Source organism: Stegodyphus dumicola, chromosome 6 (assembly GCF_044657685.1).
Source record: "Stegodyphus dumicola isolate Sdum_Otavi_A_Nest chromosome 6, ASM4465768v1".
Classification (NCBI taxonomy): domain Eukaryota; kingdom Metazoa; phylum Arthropoda; class Arachnida; order Araneae; family Eresidae; genus Stegodyphus; species Stegodyphus dumicola.
Window position 1 is genome coordinate 155,021,556 of NC_140773.1, and position 12,181 is coordinate 155,033,736.

The window sequence follows — 12,181 nt, forward strand, 5'->3', positions numbered from 1 at the left end:
TCGCAAACGAATTGAGTGGGAAAAGAAATCTTAGTTTTATATCTTTTATGTTTAATCGTAATTTAGGAAAAGCAACTCTGAAAGTGTCCAAAATTCTTTGCGAGATAATTAGGAAAATATTTAAAATTGAGAGATTATCTACAAGAAAGCGTTTACATTAACATACATTTAAAGTCAATATTTTACAACTGTCTAACCGCAGATCAAGCCTTTTGGATATAGTCGTGAATATTACTTTTAAAATAGAATTTAATTTTGATATTACTCCACACGTCTATGTTGAAGGCTTTTTGTTATTCAGGATTCACAGGAGAAATCATAAAGTAACAACAAAACTAAAGAGGCTTCCTCATATCAAATGGAAGAACGCGGTATGAAAAGGGCTACCTTGGCTTTCATAATAGACTAAACTTTCAAATATGACTCATTGGTCTTATAAGAAAGATAAAGTATTCAAATTAGCAAATAAACTGAAGGGATTGTCCCCAAAATAAAGAGTAAGCAGAGTATTGGCAGCTTTGGTGGTGTACAAAACAATTAACTATTTATCACGATCTCAGCCTAACAACTAAAAGAGGCAAGTTGTGTCCATTGAAACCTTGTGATCAATGATCCGCCCAAGTGTTTATAAATATTGGTACAGCCAAAGTATCCTCTTCGCTTTAAAACCACACAGAACAAAACCAACTAGTATTTAAGCTACAGAAGAAATCTTCAGTCTTGATTATAAAATATAAGTTAAATTATCGTGATTTTACTGAAACAGAAGGTAATACGGCAGCGAACATTGAATGAGAAATGAGAAAATGAATTAAATGAATAAATAAATAAAATGAAGATAGACATCTCACTTATTTCTTTGGGGTAATTAATAGAAGGCATGGTAAAAGACGAAAGTTTCATGCTGTGACATAAATTTGGGGAGAATGCTGGAACTGGAAGAATTAGGTTTGAAATATAACTAACTCAGAGCCTTAGATTAAAACATTAGAGCAGATCATTTTAGAATCCAACCAGCCATAGAATACGATATTTTCCAAGCTACCCATTCCAATTCTTAAAGAAAGAAAATAAAAGAAAATATGGAAAAAAAAAAAGGGAAGCTGATTATAAATATTTCTGCTAATGGGCAGGAATGTCTCTGGTGACATTCTAACTCGTAGGTAGAGAGTCCCAGAAGGAATTAAGAGTTTTTTTAAAGAGAAACTAGCTCATGTTCTTGTTATACATAAGGAAAAATCCCGAGCTTTTCTAATGCATAACTGATGGAAAAGAAGTAACTAGATCTTCGAAACTAGTTCTGCCAGTTTTATCACATTACGTCAAACTTGTTTTTATTTATTTATTTTTTGGTCTTGAGAATTAGAAATGTAAATGTTTATGCCACTTAATTATATGTTTATTTATTTCGGATTTGTAATGTAAGCGTTCTCTTGATAAATATAAATATTTTAAATTTAAACAAATTTTAAAATTAGAGAGGAAAACTAAACGATTTCTCAAAGCGTAACTGTATTTAATGTATGCATAATTTTATTAAATAACTCAGATGACCAAGATCAGTCTACAGAATTTTTTTTTATATACAATGAATATTTTAAATTCGTTTCAAAATTTATAAATGCCTTTATAAGTAAGGTACCTATAAAAGTAAAGGTACCTTTATAAGTAAAGGCATGCAATAAACATTAAAAAATTGTCGTATAGCTTTTCCTCGAACACTTATGGAAAGAGATTAAATTCCCGATATTTCGAAAATAATCATGACTTTATTAAAATCATCAACATTTTTCTCGAAACTGAACTTTACAGAAATAAACTTACAGTTGTAGTATAAGGTATTTCTCCCGCCTTCGCGGGGTTTTTCAATATATTCTGCTTCGAAATAACCTAATGTCTTTACAGTGGCGCCCGAACTAAAAGGTGGTGGAGGATGATTTTTCATCACATGCGACATGCGACGGAGGACGTGGGCACCACCCCTCTACCAATACGGTTAATCGGTATAGCGCCACGTCCACCTTTATCTAAATAACCATACGTGTTCATTGTGCTAATATACTAATACATAAACATACATACAAATTTGGTACTTAATACAGTGGCGTTAAAGCTAATTAATGTTAGACACTGGATAATACATTGCCATGTTACAAGGTATATGCAAAAGCATGGATACAGTAGCATATATACATAACATGTGTACTCATATGTTGAGTACACTATGATCCTTTGAAGCATTATCGTTAGATTCCAGAAGACATGTACATACTGAAATATTAGGTGTGCAATGTTATGCCGGAATAAGTAATTAGTACAGTGAATTAAAAGTTAGACCCTAGATTAGTACTGTGTGGTACAGTGTCTTGCTACTGAATTATTTGTACTGTTTCCTAAGTACATTAACCAATGCACAAAGATATTAAAACACGTGTATTAGGTACACAGTAATTAGTGGATACGATTTTTTTTTTTTCCTGTGATTTTTCATCACAGGGATTCCGCAATCGGGGGCCCTAATCTCCAGTCGCCCTTTAAAATGGGGAGTATAAAAAGTGTTTTTTCCCTGCTTTCGTGATGTAACGGCAGCACACTGGACGCGCATTCGAGAGGTTTGAGGTTCGAGTCCCAGCGAGGGCACTGATTATTTATCACATCTCCTGATTTCAAAAAGTACCTAATGTCTCTACAGTGACACCCGAACTAAAAAGGGTGGTGGATGATAATTCTCCACCACCAGGATTTGGCGATTGGGTTCCCTAATCCCTTGTCGCCCTTTATTTACTTATGTATCACTTATATACTCCCCTTTTAAAAGGGAAAGTATATAAGTTATTTCTCCCGCCTTCCTAACATGCCTTCGTGGTGTAATGGTCAGCACGCTGGGCGCGTATTCGAGAAGTCTGGGATTCGAGTCCCGGCGAGGGCATTGCTCATTTTTAACATCTCCTGCTTTCAAAAAATACTTAATGTCTCTGCAGTAGTTTCACATTATCGATAGATTTTTTTTCCTGCTTGCAAAACGTTTGCCTTCCCTAGTCAGATCGACTAGACAGCAAATTTATGGAAATTATATTAAAGATAGATCGATCAGTCGGTCACCTATTATTAAAATTTAATGGTATTACTGCTTTACACAGAAGTACCGACTTACTCTTTCCAGCTTCTATAATAATTTGCTCCCTCAAAGTGTTTAACAACAGAAGACATTTCTGTTGGCAACCACACTCGCAAACAATAATTGCAAACACCGCACTTTTACCGACAAACACCGCACTTAATTTCAATTTAATTTTTTGGGGAAAATTGTAATATGCTGTTCTTAATAATCACTTTAGTCTTTCCAAGGTTTCGAATTTCACTATTCTGTACATTTAATGTATAACATTTACTGAATTTCTGAAATGCGCTCTGAATGTAATATTTTACATAATGGAATATGTGCTATCTCTGTTTAAGGCTAATTGTATCGGTATGGATGTAGAGAGGGTACATTCATACACGCACAAGAAAGCAAATGTTTTAGAATAGAAATTTCTAGCCACAACTTATTATTTGAATATAATTCACTATCTCTTCTCTCTCAGTCACTCTTTCCGGTATACCTCCCTTCCCTGGAAAGCCCTGTACCGATGACCGATGACATACTATACCTACCGCGATACATTATAGTACGTCACCTTAGCTACATTATAGTAGCACCCTAGACTTTATGCATTCAAAGGCTTCATTTTGAAATGTACAAAATTTTACTAAGTTTGGATAAAATTCTATAACAGGGTAGAACTAACATTACATCATGTAAATTTCAGAAAGAATTGGAACTTATTTTGTCATCGAAAATGAGCTTACGGAAAATCACCATTCACGTTGGCCGATTTCTTTACCATTTTCGAAATATTCACAAAAAACTGATAAAAACGCACTTAAACTCTGCTTTAAAGGTTCTACACTGACAAGAAATGTTTTACACTTCTTCTAAAGCTTAAATGATTAGTGCCATCTAAGAGTTTTAATACGAACTGATAACGATAAAGCAACAACGGCACGTGATCGGTGAATGTGAATTTCAATTTTATACAGAAATCGCTATTTTTGAACGAACAACCAACTTTTTTAGTCAAAACTTACAGAATAACTGAAAAACACTTTTTAAGCGCGCGCATTGTCTGCGGTAATTTACATTTCTTAGTGGTATTATGTTGGTTAGCGTAGCAACGTGAATGCGTTACAGTCTTAACTTACAGTCCCGGGGATCTTTTCGAAGAAAAGTTGTTTTTCTTTCAAATTCATGGAACTTTCAAGAAAATGTTCAGTTTAAATACATTATTTTTTTTACAAGAGAAAGATCAGTTTAAATACACATATAAAATGTGATATTCTAATACTACAAAAATTTAAACAATGGAGTTTTAAACTTCCTAGAATGTATATTTTTAGTTGTGAGATGTTTGGCTACAGCAACTTAAACTGTCAGAATTTTGATGGTGCTTCCCCTTTCTATGCGCAACTTCATAGTTAAAACGTTGTAAGATCAAAGCTCATTGTAATAGTCTAGGATTAGTCCCAGTGTTTTTATCCAACCATACTAGAGGATTATGATCAGACTAAATAATGAACTTATGAGGTCCATCTGGGTAGAATTTTAATTTTAGGTCTGCAAAGACAATGGCAGCACACTCCCTTTCGATTGTACTCTACTTCTGTTCAATAAGTGAAAACTTTTTGCTAAGAAATATTATTGGATGTTCTTTGCCTTTAGCATTTATCTGTGATAATACAACGCTAGTACCAATATTCGAAGCGTCGCAATATTCGAAACGATAAATGGTTGAGAAAAGTTTGGATTGTATAAGACTGGATTTTGTGTTAACCGTTTCTTGAATTGGCAGTCATCAGTCCAATTTATGGTTGATTTGCAACATTTTCCTTTTAAAACATCTGTCAGTGATGCAGAAATCACAGAAAATTCAGAAATATAGCTTCGATAATACCACGCAAGTCCTAAAAATGACTGGACTTGTGTTTTCGTCGTAGGTTTAGGGAAGCCCTTTATGGCTTGGATTTTTATTTTTGGCAATCTTCTTTGATCTTGCCCTACTACATGACCTAGCCATTTGAAGGTCGTATGAGTAAACTGACATTTCGAAGGCTTAATATGCAGTTTAGTAATTTTCATCTTCTCCAAAATAATTTTTAAGTGCTTCAAATGTTCTTCCCAGGTTTGCGAGAATACTGCAACATCGTCAATATAGGGTACAGCAAATTCTTCACAGTTTCTTAATAATCCTGCCATCAAGCGGCTAAAAGCATATGCTGCATTTTTCAGCCCGAAAGGTAACCTTAAGGGTTTAAATGTTTCAAACCTTGTCACAAAAGCAGCGCAACGCGGGGCTCGTTTAGTTAGTGGGATCTGCAAGTAACCTCGAGTAAGATCTAGAACAGTTATATATCTGGCAGGTGAACTTTTTCCACTAAATGTTCAATGTTTGGTAAGGGAAAATATTGTGTCCTATTTGCCTTGTTCAAGCGGCAGTAATCAATGCATGGTCCTGCCTCTTTTCCAGGAACTTCAACCAGGATGCGTGGAGAGGTAAAATCCGATTCACCTGGTTCTATTACTTTGAGTTCTATGATCTTTCCTACTTCAGTTTTTAAATTCTCGGTTTGTCTGGCAGACATCCGATAAGGTTTTGCGCATATCTATATCATATTCGGCTTCTAATTCTATATCATGTTCAGTAAGGTCAGTACATCCTGGTTCATTAGAGATAATACAGGAGTACTTGTATATCAACTGCTTTAAATCTTTTCATTGGTCTTCAGATAATAGTGAATTCAACTGGATGCCTTGCAAAACTTCAGACATTTCAGTATCTGCGCTATAATTTAGATTCGGTGTTTCATCTTCATAGTCGTTTATCCTGTCTTCTAAACATAGCAAGTTTATATTTTCTGCTCGTTGAAAATACGGTTTCAGCATATTAATGTGGTACGCTTGAGTTTTATTTTTCTCGATAAAATCGACTACATAATATGTCTCTGATAGCTGTTGAACTATTTTTCCAGGACCTACCCATTTAACTGACAGTTTGTTTGGTTGAGATGGAGCTACAACTAGAACTAAGTCTGCTTCTTGAAATTTAAGTTCTACTTGCGACCATACCAGAGGTTTTGTCTTTCAGTAGTTCGAAGAGAAAATAAAGCCTGAGGTAAGATTTTATTCCAGTCCGGACCAGATTCTAGACATAGGACTCTAATAATTCTTTTTAAAGTTCTATGCATCCTCCCTACAAGATTGCTTTGTGGGTGGTAAACAGAACATTGTACAACTTTAATTCCGAATTTTTCTAGGAAATTTGATGTCAGCGCACTCGTAAAAGATGTAACTTGGTCGGTTTGGACACCTTTGGAAATCCCATTAAACTAAAAATTTGAAGGAAAACATCAGCAATCGTGGTTGAACAAAGATTTGCGACAGGAACTGCATCAAGATATTTTGAAGACATGCAGATTGCAGTTATAAGGTACTTATATCCTGAAGGTGTCACAGGCAGAGGTCTACAAGCATCAACATTTATTTTTGAAAATATTTCTGTGATAACAAAGACAATTTTCAAAGATTCTTTCTTTCTATCTTGCGGCTTTCCAATTCTTTGACATTTGTCACAAGTTTTAACAAAATTCTCGACATCTTTGTAACAATTTGGCGAATAAAAATTTTTGAATAATGCATCTTTGGTCTTCGTTGCACCAAGATGGGCTGAAGTTTCTTCATAAAAAATAGTCGTCAACTGCTTCCGATATTTTTCAGGAACAACAATCAATAATCTTTGTGCTCCATCGCGATCTTCGTTTTTGTAAAAGAGCATTTGGCCTTTCAACGTGTACCTCATACTTTTAGAAGATTTTATTTTAGCTTCTTCATAAATCGGCTTCAATTCGACTCTCTCCTTCTGTTCTTGTATAAATATTTCTGGAGAGGCCTTTATCAGATCTAGTTCTGAACGTTCATAGTTTCCAGGAGGCAAACTTTCATTTCCAGCCAACGTGTCTTTGTCGTTAAGCTCAATTTCAGAATTTAGCTCATTTCTTGAGACCAAATTTTCCGTTTCTTTTAGTCGTCGCTGTTGAGAACGAATTTGTACAGCGTTTATCATATAAATTTGAACTTCTTCAAATAATGCAGCGGTTTTGTTACCTAGAATAGTGTTTCTCAACCGCCGGTCCGCGAATTTGAGGGTTATTTTTGCCTTTATGATTTATTTATGTGAAAAAATTGTGCCAATAGGTCGAATTCTTAAATTTACCGGTCCGCGAGAACATACCGAAATATTTTACCGATCCGCGAGAACATACCGAAATATTTTACAGGTCCTTGAAGTAAATTCAGTTGAGAAACACTGACATAGAAGATACCTTCCTTGATCTAATGAATTTTTTAAGACTGCAGCCTTTGTTATTATATGACCAAGATCGCATTCAAGCTCTACCTCAGCGAAAGATAAGCACACTAGACGTTCTTCCATAGGTGTTCGTATCCACAACGTTTCACCCGTATACATGGAAGGCTCTACATATGTACTTTTGGCAAATTAAATCCAAAGTTGCATCGGTATCTCTAAGTATGGGCATTTTATAGCCATTTACTTTACTTAGGCTGGTATATGAAGACATAATATCCTTAAAACTATTTTTAGAAAATTCATTTGAGGGTACAGTTTCATTGGCTGCTACAGTTTCTAAATTCTTCTTGAGTTTATTACATTGAGGTCGAAGTTGCGAGTAGGATCTGCATTCATAACAATGAGGTTGTCACCGTTTCTCAAATTCCCTTTCATGAATTTTATTAGTACATTCTGTTTTAATTATAGGTTTAGGATTAAAATCTTTCGAGATTTCTTTAGGATTATGTCTATTATGATAACCACTTTGCATTTCGTTCACGTTTTGAGGACTTTCTTGAAGTTTTAAACCTTGTTTTTTTAGAATTTTCCCTCTTAAAGCTAGCGGCAACACTCTTCATTCATATTGCCAAATTTTTTATTAAATTTGAAACAAAAATATATTACTCTTTCCAAAGTAGCAGTACAAAGTTTTACTGCTGTCTAATGACTCACGCATTACTGCTTTATATTATAGAATATAACTTAGAAAATTTCAGAGTCGAATTGAAAATAGCTATATATTGAAACTGAAAAAAACTGTTTCAGTAAATTCACGACCTAAGCGATTAAATGCGATGAGACGAATATTTAGGGATACTTATTCAACTCGATGATTTCCACGCCCTTTTCAAAACTGTGAAAAATCTTTGAGATATGGACAATATCCTAATTTGAGATTGAGAACTCGTTTTTAAAACATGAAACATTTTTTTGGTTTATTTATTTATTTTTCTCTCAAATAACTGTTACAGATGTTTTTAATACTTCGGACTGAGGTTTAAGAATCAATAATTTTTCTCTTCAGTTCTCTGGAAATTCACTAAACAGAGAAACATCTGGATTTTTGTGCTTAAAATCCAGATCGATTTGAGGATTCTTATTTTCGAAATCTCTGAATATCAAAGCGTCTTTTTGATACATAGTAATTACTTTGTTCACATTTCAAATGGTTTTTCTCGCGGTGGTTTCTATGCCTTTAAAAATGATTTAGCTGCTTAATACTCTCTAAATGGTTGGTTGATCAACCATATGCTGTTGCATATTGGTAGTAGTCAAAAGTTTTTTTTTTTTTTTTTTTTTTTTTTTTTTTTTCTAATGTGCATTCAGGTAGTGTTTAAATAGGAAAAGGAAGCAATTTTGAATACTGCTGCATTTTCTATGGCAAAACTTTTAAATAATAAAAAGCCTTTATTTTGTATTATCACACGTGAATGTTTTGCATATTTGAGAACTTGTGTAAAACTTTGCCGCTATTTATTTTTCATTTATGCATTTCATTGTTTTGTGACGCATCAATGCGACTAAAGCCAGAACATTATACGCGAAGAAGTATATTATGTGTATGATTCTTGAAAGCTTGTTAAAAGCTTTAAGAGGATTAACAATAAATTCCGAATCCAAGTCGAATTTTGAAATCTGGCTATTATCTTAGGGAAACGTTTAACTACATCTTGAGAAATGGGATAACGAAGACATCTAGGAAAACAACGGCCACATCGAATATGCAAAAAACATTGAAGAGTTGCCAAATTTGTAAACCATTAAACTTTCTCTTAATTTTGTCATGATCAATTTCGACTTAAATATCATACTTCTGGAAATCCCACTCTCTATCTGTACGGAATATAAGGAAGTTCATCCTGAACTGTTACTTAGTCAGACAAAAACATTGCTGATTTCATTTGTCTACTTACTACCTAAATAGTTTGATTTTTCATTTAAAATTTCATTAAAATGTGATTTTCCTACTTGCGCGTATCATTTCTGTGAACTGGTTCACTAGAATTAAGGAAATCTTGATCAATTGAGTAACCGCTATATCTGTGTAAAATGGCCGGTTTTTGCTGTTTTGACACAAGGTTTAGAAGTATTATTGTATTTAATATCGTATGAAAGTTTCGACTTGTCACTTTTCATTGTCTCAGTTAAAAACAGGATGATTATGCATGCAATACTATTTAAATATATAATTACGCATACTTACGAACTTATAAATGCATTTTGTATTTCTTTATTGATGTTAGCAAAGTAATTTTCATTGATAGGATGAAGGCAGTCATACCTTAAAGATTTATCAAAATTATAATTTGTTTGCTTGAGCGCATAGTTGGTCTAAAAGCTATGTTCAGAATTTCAAGAATTGAGCAGCTTAATGATCAGCAAATGAGCTGCTTCTTAATGATTTTGAAAATTACCTTTAATTTTATGTTAAAAAATAATCATTGGGGATCATAAAAATAAAAGATAAAATTAGGGAGATGTAATTCGATTATTTTTAAAAGCAGGTTGGTTCAGTTAGACATTATTTTTCTAATATGGAAAACAAAATAAAAATAAAAATATAAAAATAGTGATTTTTTTATCCATAATACAGCCTGCAGTATTTATTACAATTTTATATCGATGACGAAGTAGATAATTTACTTTTTAAAAACATGTTAAAATCTGGAAGAGTAGAAAAAAAAAATAAAGTATCAGGAACATAGAAAAAAGTGTACAAAATTTCACGGTCATAAACTAGCTTTAGTTGTAAAGACATTGCTGCATTAAAAATTTAGCATATTTTAACATTTTAAAGGTAATGTAATTTACGATTATCTTTCACATAATATTATATAATATTTTTTAAAATTATTGTGTAATTAAAATTTATATTAAATTACTCACACATTTAGACTTAAAAATTGCATTATAAATTTAAAAAATAAATGTGATTGTATGAATAGTTTAACGTATCCCAGCAAAATCTTTTCTGGTTTATATAAAAATGGGGCGTTCTTGGGCGTTGTAACATATACACGTACCTGAGCAAGTCACACATAATTTGTAACCTATAAGTTTTTCAAAGTAAATTTGCCAAAGTTTTAAAAGTAAGAAATATGCTTTACATAAAACTACAGCAATCTCATATACTGCTGAATGAAAAGAAATTTACTGAAAAGTCACGCCACGTGCAAAAAACCTTATAATACTTGAATAAGGCTGTGCCGTTAGAGTACTGTTTGAATGAAAAGTGCTTAAAGTGCTGTCATCCGGGACAATCTGTTAGCATAATCACCTGAGCGTAATTAGAATAAAAGTATATTTTGACTGCTTTATCAGCTAAGTGATATTTTGCGGTAAACACTTGTGACAAAACTACAACAGATGATAAACTGGAAACAGATGATAACTGATAATCGAATAAATGTATGCCAGGACAAAATGGACAAACATCGTCATTGAATACGCCCTCATCTTTTGAGAGAAGATAGGGGAATATCAATGTTAATTTTCATTCATCGTTGATTTCCTTAAGAATCAAATACTTTAAGAAAATCAGCTTTGTTTTAATCTCAGTGCTTTTTTTATGGAAGATCAAAGGGTATAAAGCGATTTCATGTAACTTTTTCTCAGAAATCTGCAAATTCCGGCTTCATACGACGTTATCACTGTAATTGAAAATTAGATTTTCATCTGGATATGGAGATGGAGAAATGGAATTTTCTTCCAAATGGAATTTTCTGACACCAAAAATAGCACAAGCAAAACATTCGAAATCTGAAATCATGTTGATGATTTTTTGGATAATTTGGTAATTGTCAGACACAAATTCAAACAAATTCATTCTTATGTTGCACACTACATGCAAGTTTTTATGCGTTTACATGAACATGTCTGAAGAAACAAGAGAAGTATAAGTTACAGCATGACCTCTTCACCAGAACAGCACTTCCAAACACATAGTCATGCCAGTTGAAGAATTCAGATGAAGAACAAATCCCAGTACGTCCCACCTATTTTAGTTGCTGAGTTATAGGGTTCAAAGTTTCCAAAAATTCAAGATATCCGAAATTATGACAAATGCTAATTTTATGATGAATACAGAATCATTCTTCCAGTACTCACGAAAATGGCATGAGCGCTGAAATTAACTAGAGGGGTCTAATGAGTATCACTCCATTAGGTAATACTTTTTCACATTTCAAATAAAACTACCTTTCAAGTATTATCTGATAAGTTTTTGAACATTGTAAATTTAATGTTAAGCTGGAGAAATATATAGATTAAAGAAATTAAGATTAAGATCCAGCGCTTTGTCAAGCAGATGACGAAAAGCAATAAAATTCTACTCACGGTGTAAATTATGATAGATATTGGCAAAAAAGAACCTTTACATACATATATGTCAAGAACAGAAACAAAATATGAACTGTAAGAGATACTATAGGTAATAAATAAGTGTGAGAGATACTGTGAGGCTTGTAAGACTACTCTACGTGGAGCATCAGATTTATACAAAACCTTAGACAAATGTGTGAATTTAAGAATATATGGAAATGTTTTAATAGCAAAATATTTTACTTTTCATGTTCTCCCTCTAAATTACTTTGAGAAAGAATTTTGCTTTATTAAGAAAGTAGCCGTCTAAGCTTGACTTTTAATAAAAATGACAATAAAAATTACGCTATCTTAAAACTGAGGTTTTGTTAAAGGTTTTTTTTTTTTTTTATTTCAACTTTGCAAAAGTCAGT